The sequence below is a fragment of the Podarcis tiliguerta genome, assembly GCF_965153285.1.
Source record: "Podarcis tiliguerta genome assembly, chromosome: Z".
In the NCBI taxonomy this organism is placed as follows: Eukaryota; Metazoa; Chordata; class Lepidosauria; order Squamata; family Lacertidae; genus Podarcis; species Podarcis tiliguerta.
Genome location: NC_139553.1, coordinates 43,349,414 through 43,362,781, shown reverse-complemented (window position 1 = coordinate 43,362,781; position 13,368 = coordinate 43,349,414).

Below are 13,368 nucleotides of genomic sequence, written 5' to 3'. Positions count from 1 at the left end.
TAATGTCAAAGGCTTGGCAATAACTTCCCTTTTGGCTCCTATGATGAGCCAAGAGATTGCAGGCAAATCCCTTGAGTCAAAGCACCACACACACACACTACAACAACTTATTGCTTGGAAAACTAGCTATAAGGATGACCTCAACTGCTATGGTGTTGGAGCCTGGTGCAATTTGTTATTGGATAATTTAATTTGCAAGTGGTTAATACTCACAGGCTAGAACCCGGCAAATTAAATCACATTTCAAGATGCTCCAATTCGATTAGCCTTTCTGTTTATTAATAGAAGCTGTTATCCAGAATGTCAAGCAGTGTGACATGGCTGTGGCCTCTTTCCACCTGATGTGAGAAAGAGATGGCTTCCCAGAAACAACAGCTTTCCTTCTGTGCAAAAAGAAGCATGTCCTTCTAAGACAAGGGTATTTGTTGCAGTGACAGCAAAAAGGAAATCCATCTCTCTCTCTCTCTCTCTCTCTCTCTCTCTCCCCCTCCCTCTATCCATTATTTTCTCATATCCCTGCCTGTTTAGAATAATAGAATCATAGAACTTAGAGTTGGAAGGGACCCCAAGGATCATCTAGTCCAACCTCCTACAATGCAGGAATACACAGCTGTCTTATATGGGGATCAATCCCACAACCTTGGCTTTATCAGCACCATGCTCTAACCAACCAAGAGATGTTCTAGATGCATCTGGCAATGCATAAGTTGTATAGTATGTTGGGCTAAGACCTGGAGACCGGTATTCAAATAGCTACTCAGCCACAAAGCTGGCTGAAGGCCAGTCAATGCCCCTTAGCCTAAACTACTTCACAGGATTGTTGTGAGGATAACACGGAGAGGGAGTAGAACCATGAATGCCAAATTGAGCTCCTTGAAGGAAACTGGGATATAAATGTAACTACTACTACTACTATTACTTTTACATGCAGGCTCATAGGTAGCACTGCTCAGGCATTCTAAGAAACCAAAGAGATCAGTGGTTTCTTTAGAAATCAGTGATTAAAATAAGTGAAGTTTTGAAAGATTCAGTCTGCCATCTTGATACAAACTGCCATCCAATTGTAAGGTAAAGATAAAGGGATCCCTGACAGTTAAGTCCAGTCGTGAATGACACTGGGGTTGTGGCACTCATCTTGCTTTACAGGCCGAGGGAGCCGGCGTTTTTCTACTTCTGCAGTTTTTCTGGGTCATGTGGCAAAGCCAGAGCAGCACACAGAAATACCATTTACTTTCATGCCAGAGCAGTACCTATTTATCTACTTGCACTGTGTACTTTCAAACTGCTAGGTTGGCAGGAACTGGGACCAAACAATGGGAGCTCACCCCATCATGGGCCTCAAACCGCCTACCTTCCACCACCCGCATCCCACTATAAATAAAAACCTGTTCCTTGATCTTTGGAATTAACATGCAAAATCTTGTTATGATACCTTAAGAGGTGCCCAAATCCATAACAAATGAGCAAACAAACTCCAAAATATATACCAGACTAGTGGGAACTGCCCAGATCTACCAAGCAATTCAAAGAATAATAAGAAATGTGAGGTTTATATGGCTAGTGTGACTTGTGAGTTTTAGGGCTCTTCTCTCTCACACACATGCACACACTAACTTAGGGCTCTGACCTGACCTGGGGAACAATGGACCCAGATCTGAATTTATTGGGTGGGTGTGTCCAATTATGTTTTAACTGGTCCACCATCCTGATTCAATATGGTGTCTGGTGTCCAAATGAAGATTGCCACCTCCACTTCAGTACCTCAGTTTGGGTGATGATAGCAGTATCTTCAGAGCCATCCAAGTTGGCACTGATTGGAACTGTCACGCCAAACTCACTGAAATCGCATCAAACTGGGTAACAATAACTTCAGAGGCAAACAAATCAGTTGCAGTTTGGACTGTTGATGCCACACTGAAGCCACATTTTGGTCCACCATCTTAATTCAAAATGGTGTCCAGCCTTAAAACATAGATGAATATTGCTGTCTCCCTCTCAGGAACCAAATGCCAAGTTGGGCAATGCCTCCACCCTGCAAACCCTCATGCTGAATTTCACAATGATATCTCAAGAGATATCTGAACCCATGGAGAAGAAATGGATAAACCATTTTCAATATATATAGTAGATCATTATCATTATTTATTTCTTACACACCCTCCACCATAGGTTCCCTGGGTGATTAGGAGAATTGGTGTAATTTCGCCTTAGAGGCAGACAGTGCAATGGCCTAGATTTCCTGGCCAATGGTAGAAGCCAGAGTGTGCTTCCCTCTATCCTGGGTAATCCAAGATTAAATAAAGTTAAAGCTTTATTTCAAAATCTCAGTGCTTTCTCTGACACTGCGAAATTAAGTTATGTGTCGTTGTTTTCCTTCTCCAAAAAACACAACTGTGATTATGAGAGTAGGTTTCCTGTGAGCATTGGTGGATGAAGCAAAGAAGTATTCCAATTAAAGCACCTGTTTATTTTGGACAGCATAATTCATATTTGTTCCTTTCCCTGTGTGGTGCTTATTAGCAGATCACTCTGGCTTGTTTTATTATATGCTACAGAGCTGGCACACAGTTCCCCTTGATTAAAATATATTAAGATCAATTGAAGCACACAGGAGCCAAAAGGAAGACTTGAGGGTACGGATAGAAGAAAAGGGGGATTCTTCTTTCTAATAACCTAATCTACTTTGCAAAGCTTTTAAGGGCTGAGAGCACCATGAAACATTCTAGTAAATCACCTTTTGTTCCATTCATTCAAATAATTCATGTGCCGTTTATAGCTGAGTGTTGAAAGATCATATATGTTTCATTGTTCTTTTTTGTTTTAACTATCCAAGCAGTTCCCCCTCCCCTTTCAATTCATAATGCATTCTTGGGGAATTATTAATGGTGTTCTGCATCTGCTAGGACCAGAAAGGCAAAGACGCCTCCATCCCTTTCCCCTTTCAGTCAAGGATAAAGTAGCTGGATGTAAGGGTGGGGAACAACTTTGTATTCTAATTCAAAAAGAGGTTTGGAATTTGGAAGTAGACTCTTGGGCATGGATCTCCAAGGTGAATTTTATTTGCACCACAATTGGCTGCCAATTAGCTACCAGGCTAAGTTAAAAGTGCCGGCACTGATACCCAAACTCCTGTAAAGCTTGGATTAAATATTAACCTACCTCTCATGTACGTACCCAACCAATTACTGCACTCTGGTAGGAGAGAGGACCTCCAGCAGAAACCATCTCATCAGGAGGAGCATTGCATGCAGTGTATGAATCAAGCCTTTAATGTGAAAGTATCTATGCTTTGAAACTCTCTCCCATTGCACATCAAACAGACATTATTATCTTTTCAGCTCCTGTGTTGTTGGGACAGAACTTCAGGTCAGAAGTCCACAGAATGAGCAGGAGTACTCACCAATGGAATACGGTTGGTTAGTCATACTTTGGAAAAAGTTAAGAAATGCATACATTTTTGTCTGAAGACGGTGGGACAATGAAGTCCAGTCTAAAATTACCTAACTGAACAATGGTTTCTAATCCCTGGTCATTGTGAATAGAACAAAGGAAACTGCCATATATTGAGTCAGACTATTGGTCCAGGTGTTCCTTGTGAGGAATTGATTGTTAAACTACTCTGAGAATCAGAGCTCTGGGAGACAAACAGGAGTCTCCTAATAAAACTCAGCACCCTTAGAAAACTACAGCTCCCAGGCATCTTAGGGGAAGCCATCACTATTCAAAGTAGTATCATAGTGCTCCAAATGTATTGTTATATTTCTTTTTTTGGGGGGGGAGGAGATCTCCCTAAAAGTCCTGGGTACCAGATTCTGTGCCCCATAATTTCTAGAGTTGTAATTACTAAATATTTGAAGTCTTCACCCTGGTGCATGATAGCTTAGCAGTGTAAAAAGGCAAGTAGAATCAGCTTTCTGTCCAGGAATCACATAAAGGTAAAGGGACCCCTGACCATTAGGTCCAGTCATGGCCGACTGGGGTTGTGGTGCTCATCTCACTTTATTGGCTGAGGGAGCTGGCGTACAGCTGCCGGGTCATGTGGCCAGCATGACTAAGCCGCTTCTGGCGAACCAGAGCAGCGCACAGAAACACCATTTACCTTCCCGCTGGAGCGGTACCTATTTATCGACTTGTACTTTGATGTGCTTTTGAGCTGCTGGGTTGGCAGGAGCTGGGACCAAGCAACGGGATCTCACCCCATCGTGGGGATTTGAACCGCTGACCTTCTGATTGGTAAGTCCTAGGCTCTGTGGTTTAACCCACTGCACCACCCCCATCCCTAGGAATCACATACCCTCCAACATTTATCTGATGAAAACAGGGAGATCCTAAGGAAAAGTGGGACATTCTGGGATCAAATCAGAAACTGGGATGACTTCTCTAAATCAGGGATGTCCCTGGAAAACAGGGACACAGAGGGTCTGGGGTAGCAACATGAGACACTCTTGGAGTGTAATGTTCAGTATTGCCTCCAACTAAACACAGATGTACATGTGTGTAAATAAACCTAATTTCTTTAAGACACTAATGTCTCTGCCATGCCTTGCTCCAAAGTAACAGAAAGCCTGGTAAAGTGCCAAGAGCCCTGGAATCTCACACTGCTCAGCTGAGATTGGTGTGGACTGTTGTTTTAGTCACAGCCAAGAAAATCAGAAATTGCTTATAACACTTTGGCTATATTTTGCTATCCATAGTCCTTTGCAAGAAATATTTAGTTCACAAGCTTTTGGTTGTTATTATAACTGTGTGCAAATGGCTTCTCAAAATTCCCCCACCATGTTTGTGGGATTTCACCAATTTTCTCTAAAAGCTTCACAAGGGTGGGAAGGGGGGTCACACTATGAGTAGCACCCCTTCACATTTTCCTAATACTTCCCCTCCCCCTTTGTTTAATCTGACATTGTGAATGGAAGGAGCAACTGTGTTGAGTGCCTGACCACCATTTTGCATCCTGGACTGAGCGTTCCTTCCAGACATTGATGGGAGATGGTGGTCACCACCAAAAAATGATAAACTAACATAGCTTAGGCCCTTTAATTTCAATGTATCTTCACTAAGTAGAACCAACATTGGAGACAATCCATAATCTCATAAATTTTCTCATAAAACTGAACATCTGGATAAGCTCTAATTATTATGCTCACTGAGCAAAAAGGAAAAGATATCATTTATATTGTTTTCCATTGCAAGGAAAATATTGTTGAACAAATACTTCTCTTTTTCTCCTTTAAACAACTACTGATTTTCTCTCACACACATATAAAAAACCTGTTTCCTCTCTCCCTCTCTCTCTCTCTCTGGTGGTTTGTATACAGCATGAGTCTCTGTGAAATGCTTGGTTTTGAAATCCCTTCAAGTTTCTAAGCAAAAATTGTATGGATTAATTGTTTGAAGCTACTGATATAATTGTTAATTAGGGGTTTGAATGGGTTATCTCGTGCAGGAGTTTTTTTTTTAGAAAAAACCACACACATTAAGACCAGAGATGTGTGTAAAAACTAAAATTGGACATGTATATTAAAAGTTGCTATCTCACTTTAGCAGACAATCTCAGCTAGCCCACGCATCCAATTGTTTCAAGACTCTGCAGCTCAGGCAATTATTAGTGGCTTAGTCTGAGGCAGAACTTACTAACATGAGCTCAATTGTTTGGAGAAAATAGTAGACATTATAAAGATAAGTGTGCTTGGGAGCCCTATAGGAATCTCTGAAATGATTATGATGCAGAGAGCTTCATTTTTTCAGAAGATGGACAGCTGACAGGTACAGAAAAACTCTATTTGTATGTCTTTTCCATTAACCGACAATGGGAGTGACTTTTTTAAAAAATCAATATTCTGCAGCTTCAGTTTCCCCATAACAGTGGTGGATAGTGCCCATTGGAACTGCTGGTGCAGAATGCAACAGTAGATGGAGCCAGGACAAATGGCAGACAGAGTACCCATTTTGGTTTTGTCCCAATCCTTCTCCCTGTTGAGTTCTACAATGGAAAACATTATTTACTACCAGCAGGGGTGCCAACTTGAATGAAATATTGTGGGGGCTAAGGTAAGCCCCACCTTGCATAATCAATCACATGATGCAGTGCACACACACCATTTGAATGGGAATGTCCAGCATCATTGTGAGGGTCCGCCCCCCTCAAATATTTCATTGTGGGGGCCAAAGCTCCCTCAGCTCCTAGGAGTTGGCTCCCAGGACTGCTAGAGTCTGGGGGTCATTTTCAACTCCGTTTTTGCATGTGCTGTAGTTTCTAATTGAACTAAGTAGCTAGAAAATCCTGTTTTAAAGGAAGTAAGATAAAATAAAAGACAGCTTTCAGACTGATCCACACAAATGCCTTCCAGTCTGCATAGTGCTTCAAGAGGTCCATATCAGGTCAGCACACTCTCTATATGGAGCAAACACATCTCTCAAGCATCACTATTCAACAGCAAGCTACGAAACATGAAATAAAACTGTTTCTCCCTCCTTATGAAATTCATTGATCCGCTTTTAAAGCATCACACATATAGAAACGGATAGGTCGATAGATCTACTTACAGTCTATGCCACTTTTTGCATGTGTTTATTTATATCTGTATTCTCTTGTTTATCTGCAGATTTTTTTTTCAAAAAAAAAACCTTCAAGAAAACATGATTTAAAGTATATATTTAAATATGCATTTTAAAGAGTATTTTACCTGAAATTACACATTTTAAAAATGTTTCTAAAGATATGCAGCTATATGGGGGAGGGGCAGAGGGAGAGGAGGGAGATTTTTGAGCGAATAATTTTGCATCCAAACCCATTAGAATTATGATAGTCAATACATAATTAAGTTTGAATGCACACATTAGTCCAGGAAATTTGGAACAAGTCAGCTCATAGTAGTTCCAAAGCTTGGACTACTCAAGCATTCTTTCTTACCAGCTTTTGTTCTTTAAGTACACTCCCACTCTTTTGTCCAATTACTAACCTCATATTCATTTTCGAGCCTTCAGTGCATACAGATGTGCAGTACTGCATAGCCTCCAACATTTCTCCAATGAAAATAGGGATGTCCTATTATTATTTTTATTATTATTACTACCACTCTGCCCATCTGTCTGGGTTGCTCCAGCCACTCTGGGCAGCTTCCAACATATATAAATACCTAATAAAACATTAAACATTAAAAAACTTCCCTATACTGGGCTGCCTTCAGCACTGGCGGAGGAAGAGGAGTGCGGGGGGAGTGCACCACCCCCGGCAGCGCAATCCCCAGGGTGACCCCCCCCTGCCCACACTGGGCGCCCCCAGGATGCACACCAGCCCCGCCCCCACCTGCTCTCCGCCCCCAGTGCTGGAGCATGAAGCTCTGCCGCTGGCCTTTAGATGTTTTCTAAACGTTGTATAGTTATTTATCTCCTTGGCTTGGGGGTGTTGGATGCGAATTTTCCCTGGCGGCAGACGACAGAAAAACGAGACTGATGTACAATACTCAAACAAGAGTTTTATTACGACTATGCAAACAACAAACACAAAGCATGTGGGTGTTCTCTTTCTGCAGGCAGTTGCAAACTGCAACTTCTTCTGTCTTTATACACATCACCAGCTGTGCCTAATTAGCCTGGAAAACCACACCCAGAACTCATAGAAAATGTCCTTAAAGTTATCTGCACCCTTTTCTTGTTTCTTGATAAATGATACCTAACAGGGGGTTGCATAACTCCATAGGTAAAGGTAAAGGTACCCCTGCCCGTACGGGCCAGTCTTGCCAGACTCTAGGGTTGTGCGCTCATCTCACTCTATAGGCCGGGAGCCAGCGCTGTCCGGAGACACTTCCGGGTCACGTGGCCAGCGTGACATCGCTGCTCTGGTGAGCCAGAGCTGCACACGGAACGCCGTTTACCTTCCCGCTAGTAAGCGGTCCCTATTTATCTACTTGCACCCGGGAGTGCTTTCGAACTGCTAGGTTGGCAGGCGCTGGGACTGAGCGACGGGAGCGCACCCTGCCACAGGGATTCGAACCACCGACCTTTCGATCGGCAAGTCCTAGGCGCTGAAGCTTTCACCCACAGAGCCACCCGCGTCCCGACTCCATACCCTCCAATATTTCTCTGATGAAAATGGGGACATCCTAAGGAAAAGGAGGACATTCCAGGATCAAATCAGAAACTGGAATGGCTGCGGTAAATCTGGAATTGTACCTGGAAAACAGGGAAACTTGGAGGCTCTGCAGTACTGAGACATGTTGGGAAGTGAGCTGGCACATGAATTAGCTTCTATTTAAGCAGCAAAATGAGGATGTCTGCATATTTCATTGATTTTCACATGCATCTGCTTATGAGGGTAAAGGTGAGGGGAAGGAAGAGGAAGTTTGCAATTGCAGGCATTTCAGATGTCCAGTCAATGTTAGAATTCTCAGGACCAGTAGCATCATTTCACTACAATAGTCACCATCTCTCTGTCACACAGAGAGAGAGAGAGAAAAAAAAAGAGAGAGAGAGAAATGGAGAGAGAGGGAGATGAACTGACTCATGTAGCAAAAGGCAACTATATATGTCAGTAGGTTTAAAAGGAGGAAGATCTGCAAACATAAAGTGATCTTTGGAATAGAAAACAGTTCGCAAAACAGCCCATGATGTAAATATAATTCAGTGTAGTACTCTCTAGAGGGGAAAAACAGGCTTGGTCTGAGATATTGCAGTTCATTGCTGACAAATTCTTAAACTGTTTCTCTCATAAAACACATCAAGTCAGAGTGGTGCTAGAATGAGGGAATAAAGAGAGATTTCCGGGAACAATATCTCCATAACATATATAGAGGCTGGTAGGTTAAATATCAGTTCCTTTTTTGGCTTGAGTGGCAGAGAGAAAATGTACTTCCAGGCTCTTTCTATTTGGGGGTGGGATTGCTTGGGAGGTTTTGTGCAAGAAACCCACTTTGGACTTTGTGCAGTAAGGAAAGCAGTGAGAAAATGCACCAGAAAATGTGGGATAAAGCTTGCTTTGATGCAACTTCATCTAACCTCCCCTTAGACAAATCAGAATGAATGCTCTTTACAAAATTCACATCATCTAATCTCCTTGCAAGCAAACCAGGACGAAACCTCAATAAATAAGTTGCCTGGAAGTATCCAGAAATCCAGAAATCACACTGACTGCCTCCTCCTGCAGCTCATGCAGTCTTTTAATACCAGTAAATAAGGGATTAAGAATTACAGAGATGTAAATGTCTGGCAAAGGCACTGCCAGGTCACACCTTACCACCTTCGGGGAGATAGGAAGTATTGTCTGTTTCCTGCTCCTCTCCCTCCCTCTTCGTTTTTTGAACCTTGTAAGCTAAGCACACATCTGAGGCTGGTGCTCCAGACCAATAATACCTTGTCTTCAGCTGTAGTACTGAAAGATGATTGACCTGTTATTACTGTAAATAAAGCACTTAAACCTACTAATGTTGGTGCTCTGTCTGTGTTCTGTTCACTCCAAGAGGGGTAGAGGCAGGGGAGCACAATTTTGAGCACTTAATGCTGGGAAATTTGAAGGTCTAACTTATATTTGCTGTGATTTGCAAATACTCTATAGATCTGTGTTTTGAACTCTGATGGGGGCTGCTTTGGCTAACACTATTTTTGAATTCAGGTAGTCAGCCATTTTTTCTTTGTAGTTCCCCACCTATCTGGGAATTTGGATTAACTGGTATTCCCAAATTATTTCCCAACAATCGCCCCACTCCAATTATTCCACCTTTCCTGAATTCTGGTATTATTATTACTATCTATAATTTAAAGCAAATAACAGTCACAAGGATTGGGTGAGTCCTGGAACGCTGCAGTTTGTGTGTTAAATGTCAGAGCAAGCAGGTGCATCTTCAGAAGAATTGCTAATATAAATTCTCAAACTAGATAGCTTGTGGTTTGACCCAGATTTCCATTCATATCCAATTGTTTTCTCCTCTTCATATTTCTGACATGCATCATAATCATCATATATTACTTTTACCCCAGTCATTCGACTGGGTTGCCCCAGACACTCTGAATGGCTTCCAACACAATATTCAAACACAGGGAGACATCAAACATTTAAAACTTCCCAAAAAAGGGCTTTCATCAGACACCTTCGGAAAGTTTTATAGCTGTTTCTCTGTTTGACATCTGATGGGAGGGCATTCTACAGGACAGGTGCCATTACCAAGAAGGCCCTCTGTGTGATTCCCAGTAACTTTACTTCTCGCAATGAGAAGGCCTTCAGAGCTGTACCTTGGTGTCTGGGCTGAATTATGGCGGTGGAGACTCTCCTTCAAGTATATAGGGCTGAGGCAATTTTAGGGCATTGATGTGACATGACTGAATGATTGATTGCATCAACAGTCTTTTGTGCTAGTGTATGTGTGCATGCAGTTGTAAGTCGCATTCAAGCATTCTAAATCTCTCATGCAATGAGAGAGAATAGGAATAAGTGTTCTAGTTCTGCTACCCCATCTCCAGCACCATCAACCTCCCATGATTGGGATGTGAGGAGAACTACCCAATTTGCCATTTTTGAACCAATGCATAAACTAAAAGGTTAGCATCATTTGAAATTCGAACTTCTACAAATGCTGCAATGCAGTGATCCCACCAACCAATGTGTACAAAAATGCTTTTATTAAGGGAAGTTGTACATAAAAATGCATAGATTAGTGAAATAAATGGAAATGTGGGGGTTTTTTGAGGGTGGAGGGTAGACAGGAAGCTTTTGCAATGGTGTTCACTAAGATCTCATCTCTCAACACCTCATGATTTTGTTCCCCTCTCTCCCCACTGTGATTAGACTGGTCTCATGAGGGATCAATACATCATAAATAATTCTGTATGCCCTAGTCTTCAATTGGGCAGGGATAAGATGCATTCCCTTTAATGATGGAAAAGACAGGGTTCCCCAGAGGAAAACAAATCCAGAACCAGGGCTGCCTCCAGCCAACAGAACAAAATTATATACATTGTGTTGATAAATAAGGCATGACAGATGTTGAGCTGAATGTAGAAGTGCTAAATTCTTCGGTTCCTGATGGATTCCGTTGAAAATCTTAGTATGTTCTTTAAGAAATGCCTTGGTATTGAAGGAAGAAAAGAATTTCAATAATATTAGAGTACTTGAATCCCAGAGTGATACCCAGTATTATTCATACTCAGAGTAGACTCACTGAAAGCTTGAATTACGTCCACTAAAATAAATGAGTCTATTCAGAACATGACTACTAAGTCATGGATAGATACCATGGATAGATTCAGAAATTACAACTTGTTTGACTATTGTAGATCAATCCATATGTTACCAAAGACTAATGCCATTTACATAGCCAATTATGTATGTAAACTGGTGCCCATTTTCTGATGGTATGCCAAATCCACAAATATCAAAGGCAGGGCCTCTGGGTGGCTTTAAAAGACAACTAGAGAAATTCATGGCCACTTAATGGCTACTTCGGCATCCTGGTTCTATCTTTATTGTCAGAGGTTATTTGCCTCTGAATACCAGTTGCTGGGAATTGTAATTCAAGAGAACACTTTCAGGATTCCCTAAGGCATCTGTTCTACCACTCAGGTGTTAAACAGGGTTGTGTTATTGCCCCAACTCTATTCATTATTTTCATTGCCATGATCCTAGACTTTGTCAAAGGCAAACTCCCCACCGCAATAGAAGTCATATATCGAACAGATGGAGAGCTCTTCAATCTGAGCTGGCTGAAAGCAAAGAGTAAGCTTACCGTAATTTCTGTCATAGAGCTTCAGTATGCTGATGACAACGTAGTGTGTGCATGCTCAGAGGATGACCTCCAAACCATTCTAAATATCTTCACAGAAGCTTACGAAAAGCTTGGCCTATTGCTCAACATCCAAAAAAACAAAGTACTGTACAGTGGTACCTCGCAAGACGAATGCCTCGCAAGACGAAAGAGTTTTTTGTTTTTTGAGTTGCTTCGCAAGACGAATTTCCCTATGGGCTTGCTTCGCAAGACGAAAACGTCTTGCGCCTTTTTCTTAAAACCGTCAATGCATTCCTATGGGAAACCATCAATGCATATCCGTGCTTCGCAAGACGAAAAATTCACAAGACGAAAAAACTCACAGAATGAATTAATTTCGTCTTGCGAGGCACCACTGTACTACCAAGTACAAAATAACCCTTCTGCAGCACCACAAATCCAATTCAATAGTGTAACGTTGGAAAATGTCGGGCACTTCTCCTACCTGAGCAGTTATCTTTCCACAAGGGCTGACATTGATGCCAAAATCCAGCATTGCCTGAGCTCTGCGACTGTCTTTCTCCCAATTGAAATGCAGAGTATTTGAGGATTGGGACATTCACAGGGAAACCAAAATGCTTGTTTACCAAGCTATTATACTACCAACCTTACTGTATGCTTGTGAAAGATGGACCACTTATAAATGCCATCTCCAACTCCTTGAAATATTCCATCAATGATGTCTCTGAAAAATTTTACACATCACTTGGGAAGACAGACGAACTAATATCAGTGTACTGGAAGAAGCAAAGATCACCAGTGTTGAAGCAATGATTCTTCAACATTAACTTTGTTGGACTGGTCATGTTGTGTGGAATCCTGATTATTGTCTTCCAAAGCAACTACTCTGTTCCGAACTTAAAAATGGAAAGCGTAATGCTGGTCAACAAGAGAGGTTTAAAGACTGTCTCAAGGCAAATTTTTAAAATGTAGTATAAACACCAACAATTGGGAAACACTTGCCTGCGAGCTCCAGTTGGAGAACAGCCTTTACCAAAGGTGTCATGGGCTTTAAAGACACTCGAACTCAGGACACATGGAGAAACATGCTAAGAGGAAGACATGCTTGGCAAATCCACACCATGATCAACTCCCACCCGAAAACCAATGTCCCCACTGTGAAAGGATGTGTGGATCCAGAATTGGCCTCCACAGTCATTTACGGACTCATTGTTAAAACTGTGTTTATGGAAGAAAATCTTACTCGGCTACGAGTGATCACCAAAGAAGAAGATCTGTAAAAACAGGATTCTAGACCAAATGAGCATTTGGCCTGTTCCAGCAGGACTTTTCATCTGCTTTTATGCTCAATGGTTGTGGGTGCAAGTACCAACAATCCTACTTCTCATTGGGCTGAGGGTGGGGTGTTCATCTGAAAAAGGTTGTTGCTACTTTTCAGTGACATTTGCTGGGATCACTGTCAGTTAAAAAAACACGAAATGCCTGTTTCCCTAGCTCCTCTGAATATGGTAGAATTAAAAGAGGCATGTCACTTAGTCCCTTCAGCAACCTCTGGTGGAATGGCTGTGTTATGACACCTCCCCTAAAAGGTGTCAACCACCATCATTTATTCCACATGCTGAACACATACAGCATTGACATGGGGTGGAGATAG